The sequence below is a fragment of the Arachis hypogaea genome, chromosome 17, assembly GCF_003086295.3.
Source record: "Arachis hypogaea cultivar Tifrunner chromosome 17, arahy.Tifrunner.gnm2.J5K5, whole genome shotgun sequence".
NCBI classification, from domain to species: domain Eukaryota; kingdom Viridiplantae; phylum Streptophyta; class Magnoliopsida; order Fabales; family Fabaceae; genus Arachis; species Arachis hypogaea.
In genome coordinates this window covers 47,696,734-47,713,440 of record NC_092052.1, presented here as the reverse complement: position 1 = coordinate 47,713,440, position 16,707 = coordinate 47,696,734, and the positions used below count along the sequence as shown (strand labels likewise).

Sequence of the window (16,707 nt, the reverse complement as noted above, 5' to 3'; positions counted from 1 at the left end):
GGTAGTTAGGTTAGCACTTAAATTGTATAGGTTGCCATAGGTTAGGTGGGAAGTTTAAGTTGATCAACGATTCAAATTCTAGTCCACTTAACCATATACAATCCTACCTTGACCCTAGCCCCATTACAATCTATGAAAAGACCTCATGATGAATGTATGCATGCATTGAATAATTGTTGATTGTTAGATGAAAAACAAATCTTGGAAAGCATGATTAGGGGAGAATTGAGAGAATCGACCCTACACACTTGAGCGACTAGAGTGCAAACACTTCCGGTGAGGGTTCGATGGTCAATTCCTTGATTCCCGGCTTTCATGAGCGTTCTTCTGCAAATCTATTTGAACTTCATTTTTATACTTGAATTGGTAGGATTCATGAATCGTCATATGACCTTAGCCCCACGTGTGCATATATGTTCTTGGAGATTGATTTACCTTCAACCAAGTAGGTAGGATCATTTTGCATTTAGTTACATTCATATAGATAGGTTTATATAGTTCTTTGCATTGAATAAATGTACATACCCATTTTCTTGTCCTTCATTGGTTTAGCATGAGGACATGCTATGGTTTAAGTGTGAGGAGGTTGATAAACCCCATTTTTAGGGTTTATCTTTTGTTGAATTTAGAGGGTTTTGTCAACTTTTCTCCCATTTATTCACTAAAATAGCATGGTTTTGTAAATTCTCCTTTAATTGTGCTTAAGAGTGAAAACATACTTTTTAGGTCTTAAAATAGCTAAATTTAATTCACCTTGATTCCATTAGATGCCTTGATATGTTTGTTAAGTGATTTCAGGTTTAGGAGGCAAAGATTGGATTGAGGGAGTGAAGAAAAAGCATGTAGAAATGGAGAACTCATGAAAAAATGAAAGAATCGCAAAGCTGTCAATCCTTACCTCTTCGCACTTAATTGATCATAACTTGAGCTACAGAGGTCCAAATGAGGCGGTTTCAGTTGCATTGGAAAGCTAACATCCGGGACTTCAAAATGATATTAAATTTGTCATAGTTGCCTGGCGTTTAGAGATACGTACGCATACATTACGCGTACGCGTGGGAAGCTGCATGATAAACCATTATTTTATGATTTATATTGTGTTTAATTGTGTGGTTTTATCAAATCTTTACCCACTTATTCATTAAATAAGCATGCATTTATAATTCCTTCCTAAAAATACTTTGTGGTTGAAAACTTGCTTCCTAAAAAATTTTAATTTTGTATTTTAATTCTCCTTTATTCCATTCGATCCCGTGATATGTGTGTTAAGTTTTTTAGGCTTTAAAGGGCATGAATGACTTGGAGATTAGAAAGGAAGCTTGCAAAAATGGAAGGAACACAAGAAATTAAGGAGATAACCAGCGAGAAGTGACGCAGTTGCATGGCTCACGCGACCGCGCGACATAGAGGAAATTACAGTGACGCGGACGCATGGCTCACGTGACCGCGCGGATTGGAAACTGCACCAGTGACGCGAAGGCGTGGACGACGCGCTCGCGTGGCAAGGCAAAACGCTGGATGACGTGAACGCCTGAATGACGCGATCGCGTGACGTGCGCGATTTGCAGAATCTGCAGAATTCGCTGGGGGCAATTTTGGGCCCTGTTTTGACCCAGTTTTCGGCCCAGAAAAGCTGATTAGAGCCAGGGAACATGCAGAGACCAGAGGATAACATTCATTCCACATAATTTTAGCTCTTAGATCTGATTTTACTCCTCCTCTAGGTTTTCTCTCCACACATTCATAGTTCTTAGGATTTTGACTTTATTACTTTTGGATTGGGATATTGAGAAAAGTTATTACCTCCGTCAAGACTTTGTCATTCTAGTTTGTTTCCTTACTTGTCACTTACTCTTTCATGTTCTTTATTTACTCAGAGTTACTCTTGGATTATTTCTAGAATTTATTTATACAAGAATTATTTTCTATTTTTAATTGATCCTTTTGATTATTATTTATTATGTCTTTCAGTATTTCTCTTCCTTATTTTGTGAAATTTACATTCATAATGAGCGAGTAGTTCCGTAACTTAATTGGGAGATGATTGAAAGGAAACCTTGAGTTGGATTACTTAAAAGAAAAATTGTAATTAGGTTTATTGTTGGATCGCCCTCTGGTTATTGACACTAGTCCTTCCCAAGGGAGAGGATTAGGACTTGTGACCAGAAATAGCTTTTCAACTTGCTTGACTTTCCTCTACCTAGTAAGGAATAACTAAGCAGAACAACCTTCAAGTATCAATTAATCTTAAGAGTACTCCAACAAAAATAGGGCTTCGAACTAATCTACTCCCAGTCAAGTTTTTTATTAAAATTGCATAATTTCTCTGATTTAATTTCTTGTTTATCAACTCAAACCAATTTTAGAAAATATCTGATTAATAAAATAGCACACCTTTCTGCAACTCGTTGGGAGATGACCTGGGATTCATACTCCCAGTATTTTGATTTTAAATTTTAATTTTGTGACAACCCTTCTAAATTGATAAGTGGATTTTCGGTTGGTTAAGAACTGTACTTGCAACGTATCTCTTATAAAAATTTCTTAACTCACCAATTTCCGCCACGTCAATTTTTGGCGCCGTTGTCGGGGAGTTGCAACTGAGTGCTAAGTTATTGATTGGAATTTATTTGTTTGCATTTTATTTTATTTTGCTACTATGAGCTACATGTTTCTTTCGTTAAATGACGCGTTCACTTCCTGATCCAAGCTTGCCAGTATTTGATCCTGAGATTGAAAGAAGTATCTCACGAATAAGGCAAGCTCGGCGTCGATTAGTCCTCTCCGAGGGCGAATCTGAAACGTCACTTGAGGAAGAAAGAAGCTCCCTTTCTGCTGATTCGGTTGATTTACGTGTAGGTGACATGGCAGCACCTAGGAGAATTACTAGTCAGGAGGCTGGAGCCCCTGATTTCACAATACAACCGTTTCAAGCGCATCACCCAGCAGTGGCTACAGACTTTGAAATAAAGATTGCACTGCTCAACTTGATGCCTAAGTTTCATGGCTTACCTGCTCAAGAGCCTATCAAGCACCTGAGAGATTTCCAAGCAGCCTGTTCTATTGTCAGGCGTGATAGTGCAGATGAAACTTCAATTTTGTTGAAAGCTTTCCCGTTCTCTCTTGAGGGAAAGGCGAGAGAGTGGTACTACACTCAACCCGCAGTAGCTGTTTCTCACTGGGATACGCTTAGAAGAGAATTTTTGGAAAAATTCTTTTCAGCTGAAGTTACTGATAAACTGAGGAAAGACATTTCCATGATTGTTCAGGACGAATCCGAGACTCTCTATGAATATTGGGAACGCTTCAACAACCTTCTGAAAGTATGCCCACACCATATGATTGACAAGATAGTGTTGCTCGGCTACGTCACACAGGGCATGAGGCCCCAAGATAAGACCACATTGGAAAGTGCTAGCAATGGGTCTATGAAAAAGTACAAGACCACTGATGAGGCATGACAATCGATCAGCGACTTGGCTGAGTCTACAAGGAATCACAAGCAGAAACAAAGCCGCTCAAAGGCTGTTGCAGAGGTATCTTCTAGCAAAAAAACTACTGCTCTGGCTCAAAGTATATGTGAAATGACCAACTTACTGAAGCATATGCAGCTGAGTCAACAACAAGCACAGCAAAGCCAACAGTTAGTCCCACAGAAAGTGTGTGGATCTGCGCCGATTACAGCCATTATACTGATGAATGTCCGCAGCTCCAGTAGGAAGACAACACTGTGGTAGCCACTCATAACTTCTATGACCGCCCCAACCAAGGGTACAATCAAGGTGGCAGTTACAGTCATGGATGGCAGGACAACTCTAACCAGAATTGGAGAGACAATTCTAACCAGAATTGGAGGGACAATAATAACAGAGGAGGCAGAGACAATCAAGGATATCAGAGGAGGAATAATAACAACAACAGGCAGCAGAACCAGAACCAGCCTTACAGAGCACCTCACTTGAGGCAGTCCCAAGGATCACAACACAACCAACAACAAGTTCCGCAGATCACTCAATCTATTTCCTCTCCGAGTGACAGTACTCTTCAATCCATTGCACAAGGGCAAAGGAACATGGAGAGTTCACTTAATGGACTGGCGTCCGCTATACAAGCTCTCATCTCTCAGCTGGCACCACCCAATACTTCAAACACTCAACAGGCAAGCTCCAGTGGAATCCCCTCTCAACCATTACCCAATCCAAAGGGTGGCATTAATGCCATCACCCTAAGGTCCAGAACCACATTGCAAGAGAGGAACCAAGAGGAGCCAAGCCCACCAGAGCACGCCTCAGCTGAAGAGGTAGTGGAAATAGAAGATGTTGAGGAGGAAGAGTACATACAGGACATGGTTGAAGAAGAAGAAGCTCAATCACAGGAAGAAGCACCAAGGGGCACAGACACTGCAAAAAACTCCATTCCTATTCCATTTCCACAACTTGCAAAGAAGCCCAGGAATTAGCTGGAACTTGATCCCAAAATGGTAGAAATATTCAAAAAGGTTGAGGTAACTGTTCCCCTTTTTGATGTTATTCAACAGGTACCAAATACGCAAAGTTTCTAAAAGATTTATGTATACATAAAGACAAAATTAATGAATTAGAAACTATTCCTTTAGGTAGTTCTATATCTGCTTTAATGGGAGGTATACCTGAAAAGTGTAGTGATCCAGGTCCATGTATGGTTAATTGTACTATTGGTGGTGTATTATTTTCTGACTACATGTGTGATTTAGGAGCATGTGTGAGTATAATGCCTTTGTCTATATATGATATTTTGAGGCTCCCTCCCTTAAAAAGGTCGGCAGCTCATTTTGTGTTAGCAGATAAAAGCATTATTACAGTGGCTGAAGTTGCTGAAGATGTATTAGTGGGCATTAAGGGGCTCACCTTTCCCATTGATTTTTATATCTTGGAGATGTCCCAAAATGACTCAGAGAAGTCATCTTCAATCCTACTCAGAAGACCATTCCTGAAGACCTCAAAGTTCAAATTGGATGCTTTTTCAGGAACATACTCCTTTGAAATAGACGGCCGAGTAGTAAGCTTCAATCTGAATGAAATTATGAAACACCCTCCAGAAGATCATTCTATCCTCCAGTGTGACATCATAGATGAAACCGTAGCTAAAATTCACCAGGAGGAGTTAGAAGAGAAGTACATAGGACAAGGTCTGAGTGTGGGGACACTTTCTGAGGACAATGAAAATACTTTACCATTGTCACCAGCTCCAGATAATCCAGAGCCTAGCCATGAGCCGAAGTTAGAATTAAAACCCCTCCCTCCACACCTCAAATATGCTTACCTTGAGGACAAGCAGAAGTTTCCAATTATCATTGCACGGAAACTCACTTCTCAACAAGAAGAGCAGTTACTTAGTGTGCTGAGGAGGCATAAGAAGGCAATTGGGTGGAGTTTGGCAGACATAGTGGGCATCAACCCTCATGTTTGTGAGCACAAAATATTTTTAGAAGAGGGAGCTAGGCATGTTCATCAACCCCAGAGAAGACTGAATCCCACTATCTTAGAGGTTGTCAAAAAGGAAGTGACCAGACTACTTGAGGCAGATATCATCTATCCCATCTCAGACAGTGAATGGGTAAGTCCAGTACAAGTGGTGCCCAAGAAGTCTGGAGTCACTACAGTGCAAAATGAGCATGGAGAGCTCATTGCAACCAGAGTACAGAACGCCTGGAGAGTCTGCATTGATTACAGGCGCCTAAACCAGGCCACTCGTAAGGACCACTATCCTCTTCCATTCATTGATCAAATGCTGGATCGCCTGTCAGGTAAATCGCATTATTGCTTTTTAGATGGTTACACAGGTTATTTCTAAATTCATATAGCTCCTGAAGATCAGGAAAAGACTACTTTTACATGTCCTTTTGGGACTTATGCTTATAAGAGAATTCCCTTTGGCTTGTGCAATGCACCAGCTACTTTCCAAAGGTGCATGATGAGTCTTTTCTCTGATCTTATTGAGGACTGTATGGAGGTTTTTATGGATGATTTTAGCGTTTATGGTGATTCTTTTAGCCTTTGCTTAGATGGTTTATCTAGAGTATTAGATAGATGTGTCAGTACAAACCTTGTATTAAATTTTGAAAAATGTCACTTTATGGTTAAACAAAGGATTGTACTAGGACATGTTGTATCTAATACTGGCATTTCTGTAGATCCAGCAAAGGTGGATGTTATTTCTAGTTTGCCTTACCCCTCCTCTGTGAGGGAAGTCTGTTCGTTCCTTGTCCATGCAGGTTTTTACTGGAGATTCATTAAGGACTTCAGTAAGGTAGCGCTTCCCTTATCCAGATTACTGCAGAAAGATATCGAGTTCGAGTTCAGTGAGGATTGCAAACAAGCGTTTGATAAACTGAAAACTGCACTAACTCAAGCTCCAATTGTGAGAGGACCAGACTGGAGCCAGCCATTTGAGATCATGTGCGATGCTTCCAACCATGCAGTAGGAGCAGCGCTGGCTCAGCGTGAAGGTAAGGATCCTTTTGTCATTGCTTATGCGTCTAAGACTTTAGACGCCGCTCAGTCTAATTACACTACTACTGAGAAAGAGCTTCTTGCTATTGTTTTTGCTCTGGATAAATTCCGAGCCTATTTACTCGGTACTAAAGTAGTAGTGTATTCAGATCACGCAGCTCTAAAGTATTTATTAGCTAAAAAAGAATCCAAACCAAGGCTTATACGTTGGATACTGCTACTACAAGAACTTGATTTAGAAATAAAGAATAGGAGTGGAAACCAGAATTTAGTGGCAGACCACTTGAGTCGCCTTGAGCACATTAAGGATGACTCCACTCCTATAGCTGATAATTTCCTATTTGATAACCTGCAAGCAGTATCTGAGATAGTCTCTTGGTATGCACCTGTAGCTAATTATCTAGTTAGCTGCACATTTCCTCTAAACTTTACTAAGCATCAAAGAGACAAGCTGAAAAGCGAGTCTAAATATTATATATGGGATGACCCATATTTATGGAGATGTGGCACTGACCAGGTAATTAGAAGATGTGTACCTCAATCAAAATTCCAGTCCATCTTAGAGGCCTGTCACTCATCTGAGAGGGGAGGACATTTTAGCCCTCAAAGAACAGTTAGAAAAATCTTAGACTGTGGATTCTGGTGGCCTACTCTTTTTAGAGACGCTGCTGAATTTTGTAAATCTTGTTTCCCATGCCAAAAATTTGGTAATATATCCAAGAAGGATGATATGCCTCAACAAATTATGCTTTTCTGTGAAATTTTTGATGTTTGGGGCATTGACTTCATGGGTCCATTTCCAAATTCTAATGGTTATTTTTATATATTGTTAGCTGTAGATTATGTTTCCAAATGGGTGGAAGCAATTCCTACCCACACTGATGATGCTAACACTGTTGTTTCCTTTGTGAGAAACCACATTATTTGTCGCTTTGGATCACCACGAGCAATCGTGAGCGATCAAGGCACCCATTTTTGTAACAGGAGACTAACAGGATTATTGAAGAAGCATGGGATAATTCATAAAGTAGCAACAGCCTACCATCCTCAGACTAATGGGCAAGCCGAAGTGTCTAACAGAGAGATAAAGCGCATATTACAGAAGATAGTCAAACCTCATAGAAGAGACTGGAGCACCAGACTACAAGATGCACTTTGGGCATACATAACAGCATACAAGACACCCATTGGGATGAGTCCCTTTCGCTTAGTTTATGGAAAAGCCTGTCATCTCCCAGTTGAAGTAAAGCACAAAGTCTTTTGGACAGTAAAAGAGTGCAACATGGGAGTTGAGAAAGCCGGAGCTGAAAGAAAGTTGCAACTGCAAGAATTGGAAAGCCTCCGCCTAGAAGCTTATGAGAACTCAAGACTGTACAAGGAAAAGATAAAGGCTGTACATGATCGGCACATCAAGAGGAAAGAGTTCCAACCTGGGGACTTAGTCCTCCTTTACAAATCTAGACTGAGGCTCATGCCAGGCAAGTCGAGATCAAGATGGGAAGGTCCATATAGAGTAGAGAAGGTTGAGCCGTACGGAGTTTTTCACCTAAGTCACCCTTCAAGCCCTGAACTCATCAAAGTTAATGGACATCGTTTGAAGCTATATCATGGTGAGAAGGTGACAAAAAACAAGGAGTTAGATATCTTCTTCTTGGAAGATCCGCTCACAGCGACTTGGCAATTGATCAGCGACTTGGCTGAGTCTACAAGGAATCACAGGCAGAAACAAAGCCGCTCAAAGGCTGTTGCAGAGGTATCTTCTAGCAAAGAAACTACATCTCTGGCTCAGAGTATATGTGAAATGACCAACTTACCGAAGCAGATGCAGCTGAGTCAACAACAAGCACAGTAAAGCCAACAGTTAGTCCCACAGAGAGTGTGTGGGATCTGCGCCGATTATAGCCATTATACTGATGAATGTCCGCAGCTCCAGTAGGAAGACAACACTGTGGCAGCCACTCATAACTTCTATGACCGCCCCAACCAAGGGTACAATCAAGGTGGCAGTTACAGCCATGGATGGCAGGACAACTCTAACCAGAATTGGAGAGACAATTCTAACCAGAATTGGAGGGACAACAATAACAGAAGAGGAAGAGACAATCAAAGATATCAGAGGTGGAATAATAACAACAACAGGCAGCAGAACCAGAACCAGCCTTACAGAGCACCTCACTTGAGGCAGTCCCAAGGATCACAACACAACCAACAACAAGTTCCGTAGATCACTCAATCTAATTCCTCTCCGAGTGACTGGTGCGCAGAAATTGTGATTACACTTTTGATTATGTAAAATTCATCGCTCTTTCTTTCCCTGGTAATGGCGCCAAAAATATGATGCCAATACCATGGTTCACAACTTCGCACAACTAACCAGCAAGTGCACTGGGTCGTCCAAGTAATACCTTATGTGAGTAAGGGTCGAATCCCACGGAGATTGTTGGTATGGAGCAAGCTATGGTCACCTTGCAAATCTCAGTCAGGTAGGGTCAAATGTGATTGGATTAGATAATTAAAAGATAAATAATAAAGGATAGAAATACTTATGTAAATCATTGGTGAGAATTTCAGATAAGCGAATAGAGATGCTTTCGTTCCTCTGAACCTCTGCTTTCCTGCTGTCTTCATCCAATCAGTCTTACTCCTTTTCATGGCTGGCTTTATGTAATGCATCACCATTGTCAATGGCTACTTTCGGTCTTCTCTCGGGAAAATGATCCAAATGCCCTGTCACGGCACGGCTAATCGTCTGGAGGCATCACCCTTGTTAATGGTTACATCCTATCCTCTCAGTGAAAATGGTCAACGCACCCTGTCACGGCACGGCTATTCATCTGTCAGTTCTCGATCATGCTGGAATAGGATTTACTATCCTTTTGCGTTCTGTCACTACGCCCAGCAATCGCGAGTTTGAAGCTCGTCACAGTCATTCAATCATTGAATCCTACTCGGAATACCACAGACAAGGTTTAGACTTTCCGGATTCTCTTGAATGCCACCATCATTCTAGCTTACACCACAAAGATTCCGATTAAGAGATCTAAGAGATACTCATTCAGTCGAAGGTAGAATGGAAGTGGTTGTCAGGCACACGTTCATAGGGAATGATGATGATTGTCACGTTCATCACATTCAGGTTGAAGAGCGAATGAATATCTTAGAAGCGGAATAAGTTGAATTGAATAGAAAACAGTAGTACTTTGCATTAATCTTTGAGGAACAGCAGAGCTCTACACCTTAATCTATGGAGTGTAGAAACTCTACCGTTGAAAATACATAAGTGAAAAGTCCAGGCATGGCCGAATGGCCAGCCCCTCTAAAATGTGATCACAGGATCAGAATACAATCCAGGATCAAAAGATAATCCAAAGATGTCTAATACAATAGTAAAAGGTCCTATTTATAATAAACTAGCTACTAGGGTTTACAAAAGTAAGTAATTGATGCATAAATCCACTTCCGGGGCCCACATGGTGTGTGCTTGGGCTGAGCTTTAACTTTCCACGTGCAGAGGCCATTTGTGGAGTTGAAAGCCAGGTTTTGATCCATTTCTGGCGTTCAACTCTGGTTTTTGATCCCTTTCTGGCTCTGAACTCCAGAATTGGGCAGAGAGCTGGCATTGAACGCCAGTTTGCGTCATCTATTCTTGGCCAAAGTATGGACTATTATATATTTCTGGAAAGCCCTGGATGTCTACTTTTCAACGCAATTAAAAGCGCGCCATTTCGAGTTCTGTAGCTCCAGAAAATCCACTTTGAGTGCAGGGAGGTCAGAATCTAACAGCATTAGCAGTCCTTCTTCAACCTCTGAATCTGATTTTTGCTCAAGTCCCTCAATTTCAGCCAGAAAATACCTGAAATCACAGAAAAACACACAAACTCATAGTAAAGTCCAGAAATGTGAATTTAACATAAAAACTAATGAAAACATCCCTAAAAGTAGCTAGATTCTACTAAAAACATACTAAAAACAATGTCAAAAAGCGTATAAATTATCCGCTCATCACAACACCAAACTTAAATTGTTGCTTGTCCCCAAGCAACTGAAAATCAAATTGGATAAAAAGAAGATAATATACTATAAATTCCAAACTATGAATGAAACATAACTCCAATCAAATGAGCGGGACTTATAGCTTTTTGCCTCTTGAATAGTTTTGACATCTCACTTTATCCATTGAGGTTCAGAATGATTGGCATCTATAGGAACTTAGAGTTCAGATAGTGTTATTGATTCTCCTAGTTCACTTTGATGATTCTTGAACACAGCTATTTTATGAGTCTTGGCCGTGGCCCTAAGCACTTTGTTTTCCAGTATTACCACCTGATACATAAATGCCACAGACACATAATTGGGTGAACCTTTTCAGATTGTGACTCAGCTTTGCTAAAGTCCCCAATTAGAGGTGTCCAGGGTTCTTAAGCACACTCTTCTTTTGCTTGGGACCTTGACTTTAACTGCTCAGTCTCAAGTTTTCACTTGACACCTACACGCCACAAGCACATGGTTATGGACAGCTTGGTTTAGCCGCTTAGACCTGGATTTTATTCCTTTAGGCCCTCCTATCCACTGATGCTCAAAGCCTTGGGATCCTTTTTATTTACCCTTGCCTTTTGGTTTTAAGAGTTATTGGCTTTTTTCTCTTGCCTCTTGGTTTTAAGAGCTTTGGCTTTTTCTGCTTGCTTTTTCTTTTTCTTTCTATTTTTTTCGCCTTTTTTTTCTGCAAGCTTTGTTCTTTGCTACTTTTTCTTGCTTCAAGAATTATTTTTATGATTTTTCAGATTATCAAATAACATGTCTCCTAGTCATCATTCTTTCAAGAGCCAACATATTTAACATTCTTAAACAACAACTTTAAAAGACATATGCACTGTTCAAGCATACATTCAGAAAACAAGAAGCATTGTCACCACATCAATATAATTAAACTAAGTTCAAGGATAAATTTGAAACTCATGTACTTCTTGTTCTTTTGAATTAAAACATTTTTCATTTTAAGAGAGGTGATGGATTCATAGGACATTCGTAACTTTAAGACAAAGTTACTAACTACTAATGATCATGTAATGAAGACACAAACATAGATAAGCACACAACATAGAAACGAAAAATAGAAGAAATAAGAACAAGGAATGAATCCACCTTAGTGATGGTGGCATTTCCTTCTTGAGGAACCAATGATGTCCTTGAGCTCTTCTATGTCTCTTCCTTGCCTTTGTTGCTCCTCCCTCATTGCTTTTTGATCTTCTCTTATTTCATGGAGCATGATGGAGTGCTCTTGATGTTCCACCCTTAATTGTCCCATGTTGGCACTTAATTCTCCTAGGGAGGTGTTGATTTGCTCCCAATAGTTTTGTGGAGGAAATTGCATTTGAGGCATCTCCGGGATCTCATGGTGATGAGCTTCTTGCGCCTCTTGAGCTCCATGAATGGGCTCTCTTGCTTGCTCCATCTTTTTCTTAGTGATGGGCTTCTCTTCCTTAATAGGAGTGTCTCCTTCTATGAAAGCTCCAGCTGAGTAACATAGATGGCAGATAAGATGAGGAAAAGCTAGCCTTGCCATGGGGGATGACTTTTCGGCTATTTTGTAGAGTTCATTAGAGATGACTTCATGAACTTCTATTTCCTCTCCAATCATGATGCTATGAATCATGATGGCCCGATCCACAGTAACTTCAGACCGGTTGCTAGTGGGAATGATTGAGCATTGAATGAACTCCAACCATCCTCTAGCCACAGGCTTGAAGTCCAATCTTCTTAGTTGAACCGGCTTGCCTTTGGAGTCAATCTTCCATTGAGCTCCTTCCACACATATGTCCATAAGGACTTGGTCCAACCTTTGATTAAAGTTGACCCTTCTAGTGTAGGGGCGTTCATCTCCTTGCATCATAGGCAAGTTAAACGCCAACCTCACATTTTCCGGACTAAAGTCTAAGTATTTCCCCCGAACCATTGTAACATAGTTCTTTGGATCCGGGTTCTTACTTTGATCATGGTTCTTGGTGATCCATGCATTGGCATAGAACTCTTGAACCATTAGGATGCCGACTTGTTGGATGGGGTTTGTTAGAACTTCCCAACCTCTTCTTTGAATTTCATGTCGGATCTCCGGAAACTCATTTCTTTTGAGTTTGAAAGGGACCTCGGGGATCACCTTCTTCTTGGCCACAACATCATAGAAGTGGTCTTGATGGGCTTTGGAGATGAACATTTCCATCTCCCATGACTCGGAGGTGGAAGCTTTTGTCTTCCCTTTCCCCTTTCTAGAGGATTCTCCGGTCTTAGGTGCCATCAATGGTAATGGAAAAACAAAAAGCTTATGCTTTTACCACACCAAACTTAGAATTTTGCTCGCCCTCGAGCAAGAGAAGAAAGAATAGATGAAGAAGAAGAAGAAATGGAGGAGAGGGAGAGGGGGTTGTGTTTCGGCCAAGAAGAGAAGAGAGGGTTGTGTTGTGTGAAAATGAGGAAGAATGGAGGGTTATATATAGGGATGGGAGGGGGGTAAAGGTTCGGCCATTTAGGGTGGGTTTGGGTGGGAAATTGATTTTGAATTTTGAAGGTAGGTGGAGTTTATGAGGTAGGTTTATGGGGAAGAGTGGATGGATGTGAGTGGTGAAGAGGTGATGAGGAAGAGAGATTGAGGTGATTGGTGAAGGGTTTTGGAGAAGAGTGTTTATGGGGTTTTGTGAATGAGGGGTGAGAAGAAGTGAGTGGAGGTAGGTGGGGATCCTGTGGGGTCCACAGATCCTGAAATAATCCTGTGGGGTCCACAGATCCTGAGTTGATCCTGTGGGGTCCACAGATCCTGAGGTGTTCAAGGATTTACATCCCTGCACCTATTAGGCATGTAAAAATGCCCTTGCACACAACTTTGGGCGTTCAGCGCCAGGTTGGTGCTCATTTGGGCGTTCAATGCCCATTTGTTGGCCATTTCTGGCGTTGAACACCAGAACCATGCTTGTTCTGGGCGTTCAGCGCCCAGACACTGCCCATTTTGGGCGTTCAGCGCCAGAACCATGCTCTGTTCTGGCGTTGAACGCCCGGCAGATGCTTCCTCCAGGGTGTGATTTTTCTTCTGCTGTTTTTGATTCCGTTTTCAATTTTTATATTTATTTTGTGACTCCACATGATCATGAACCTATAAAGACATATAACTAAGAAAAATATAGTTAGATAAATAAAAATTGGGTTGCCTTCCAACAAGCGCTTCTTTAATGTCAGTAGCTTGACAGTGGGCTCTCATGGAGCCTCACAGATGTTCAGAGCATTGTTGAGACTCTCCAACACCAAACTTAGAGTTTGGAAATAGGGGTTTGACACCAAACTTAGAGTTTGGCTGTAGCCTCCCAACACCAAACTTAGAGTTTGACTGTGGGGGCTTTGGTTGACTCTGCTTTGAGAGAAGCTTTTTATGCTTCCTCTCCATGGATACAGAAAGAGATCCTTGAGTTGTACACACAAGGTTGTCCTCATTTATTTGAAGGATCAATTCTCCTCTGTCCACATCAATCACAGCTCTTGCTGTGGCTAGGAAAGGCCTTCCTAGGTTGATGGATTCATCCTCTTCCTTTCCAGTGTCTAGGACTATGAAATCAGCAGGGATGTAAAGGCCTTCAACCTTTACTAACACGTCCTCTACTTGTCCATAAGCCTGTTTTCTTGAATTGTCTGCCATCTCTAATGAGATTTTAGCAGCTTGCACCCCATAGATTCCCAGTTTCTCTATTACAGAGAGGGGCATGAGGTTTATCCCTGAACCAAGGTCACACAAAGCCTTAAAGATCATGGTGCCTATGGTACAAGGTATTATGAACTTTCCAGGATCCTATTTCTTCTGAGGCAATGTCAGTTGATCCAGATCACTTAGTTCATTGGTGAACAAGGGAGGTTCACCTTCCCAAGTCTCAATACCAAATAATTTGGCATTTAGCTTCATGATTGCACCAAGGAACTTGGCAGCTTGCTCTTTAGTAACATCCTCATTCTCTTCAGAAGAGGCATACTCATCAGAGCTCATGAATGGCATAAGGAGGTTCAATGGAATTTCTATGGTCTCTAGATGAGCCTCAGAGTCCTTTGGTTCCTCAGAGGGAAGCTCCTTATTGATCACTAGACGTCCCAGGAGGTCTTCCTCCTTGGGATTCACGTCCTCTCCTTCCCTTACAGGTTCGGCCATGGTGCTTATGTCAATGGCCTTGCACTCTCCTTTTGGATTCTCTTCTGTATTGCTTGGGAGAGTACTTGGAGGGATTTCAGTGATCCTTTTACTCAGCTGGCCCACTTGTGCTTCCAAATTTCTAATGGAAGACCTTGTTTCATTCATGAAACTTGCAGTGGCCTTGGATAGATCAGAGACTAAGTTTGCTAAATTAAAAGTATTTTGTTCAGAGTTCTCTGTCTGCTGCTGAGTGGATGATGGAAAAGGCTTGCTATTGCTAAACCTATTTCTTCCACCATTATTAAAGCCTTGTTGAGGCTTTTGATCCTTCCATGAGAAATTTGGATTATTTCTCCATGATGAGTTATAGGTGTTTCCATAAGGTTCACCTAAGTAATTCACCTCTGCTATTGCAGGGTTCTCAGGATCATAAGCTTCTTCTTCAGAAGAAGCCTCTTGAGTACTGTTGGATGCAGCTTGCATTCCATTCAGACTCTGAGAAATCATATTGACTTGCTGAGTCAATATTTTGTTCTGAGCCAATATGGCATTCAGAGTATCAATCTCAAGAACTCCCTTCTTCATAGGCGTCCCATTATTCACAAGATTCCTCTCAGAAGTTTACATAAACTGGTTATTAGCAACCATGTCAATGAGTTCTTGAGCTTCTGCAGGCGTTTTCTTCAGGTGAATGGATCCACCTGCAGAGGTATCCAATGACATCTTAGATAACTCAGACAGACCATCATAGAATATATCTAGGATGGTCCATTCTGAAAGAATATCAGAAGGACACTTTTTGGTCAGTCCTTTGTATCTCTCCCAAGCTTCATAGAGGGATTCACCTTCTTTCTGTCTGAAGGTTTAAACATCCACTCTAAGCTTGCTCAGCTTTTGAGGAGGAAAGAACGTGGCTAGGAAAGCCTTGACCAGCTTATCCCAAGAGTTCAGGCTATCCTTAGGTTGAGAGTCCAACCATACTCTAGCTCTGTCTCTTACAGCAAAAGGGAAAAGCATGAGCCTGTAGACTTCAGGATCTACTCCATTAGTCTTAACAATATCACATATCTGCAAGAATTCAGTTAAGAACTGAAAAGGATCTTCAGATGGAAGTCCATGAAACTTGCAGTTCTGCTGCATCAGAGAAACTAATTGAGGTTTCAGCTCAAAGTTGTTTGCTCCAATGGCAGGAATGGAGATGCTTCTTCCATGTAAATTGGAATTTGGTGCAGTAAAGTCACCAAGCATTCTCCTTGCATTGTTGTTGGGTTCGGCTGCCATCTCCTTTACTTGTTCGAAATTTTCAATCAAGTTGTCTCTGGATTGTTGTAATTTAGCTTCTCTTAATTTCCTCTTCAGAGTCCTTTCAGGTTCTGGATCAGCTTCAACAAGAATGCCTTTTTCTCTATCCCTGCTCATAAGAAAGAGGAGAGAAAAAGAAAAGAAGAGGAATCCTCTATGTCACAGTAAAGAGGTTCCTTATTGTTAGTAGAAGAAAAGAAGAAGAGAAAAATCTAAACTCAGAAAGAGAGAGAGAGGGTTCGGATTTTTGGTGGGTGAGGGAGAGATGTTAGTAGATGAATAAATAAATAGAATAAGATGAGAGAGGGGAAATTTCGAAAATAATTTTTGAAAAAGAGTTGGTGATTTTTGAAAATAGTTTTTGAAAAAGGTTAGTAGTTTTTTTTTTTTCGAAAATTCAAAATAAAAATAAAATAATTAGTTAATTAAAAAGAAATTTTTGAAAAAAAGGGGGAAGATATTTTCGAAAATAGAGAGAGTTAGTTAGGTGGTTTTGAAAAAGGTTAAACAAACAAAAAGTTAGTTAGTTAGTTGAAACAAAAATCAAGTTTGAAAAGATAAGGAGTTGGGAAGTTAGAGAAGATATTTTGAAATCAAATTTTTGAAAAAAGACAAGATAAGAAGATATTTTTGAAAAGATATGATAGAAATTAGTTTTTGAAAAAGATTTGAATTTTTAAAATCACAATTAATGACTTGATTCACAAGAAATCACCAGATATGATTCTAGAACTTAAAGTTTGAATCTTTCTT

At 40.7% G+C, this 16,707-nt stretch overlaps 1 non-coding gene across 1 annotated transcript; it reads left to right on the top strand.

The window, feature by feature from the left end:
- Positions 1 to 15,430: 15,430 nt before the first annotated feature.
- Positions 15,431 to 15,537, top strand: LOC112767579 (small nucleolar RNA R71). Its single transcript, XR_003185020.1, has one exon. It is a non-coding gene; the product is annotated as a small nucleolar RNA R71 (small nucleolar RNA).
- The last annotated feature ends 1,170 nt before the right edge of the window (positions 15,538 to 16,707 follow it).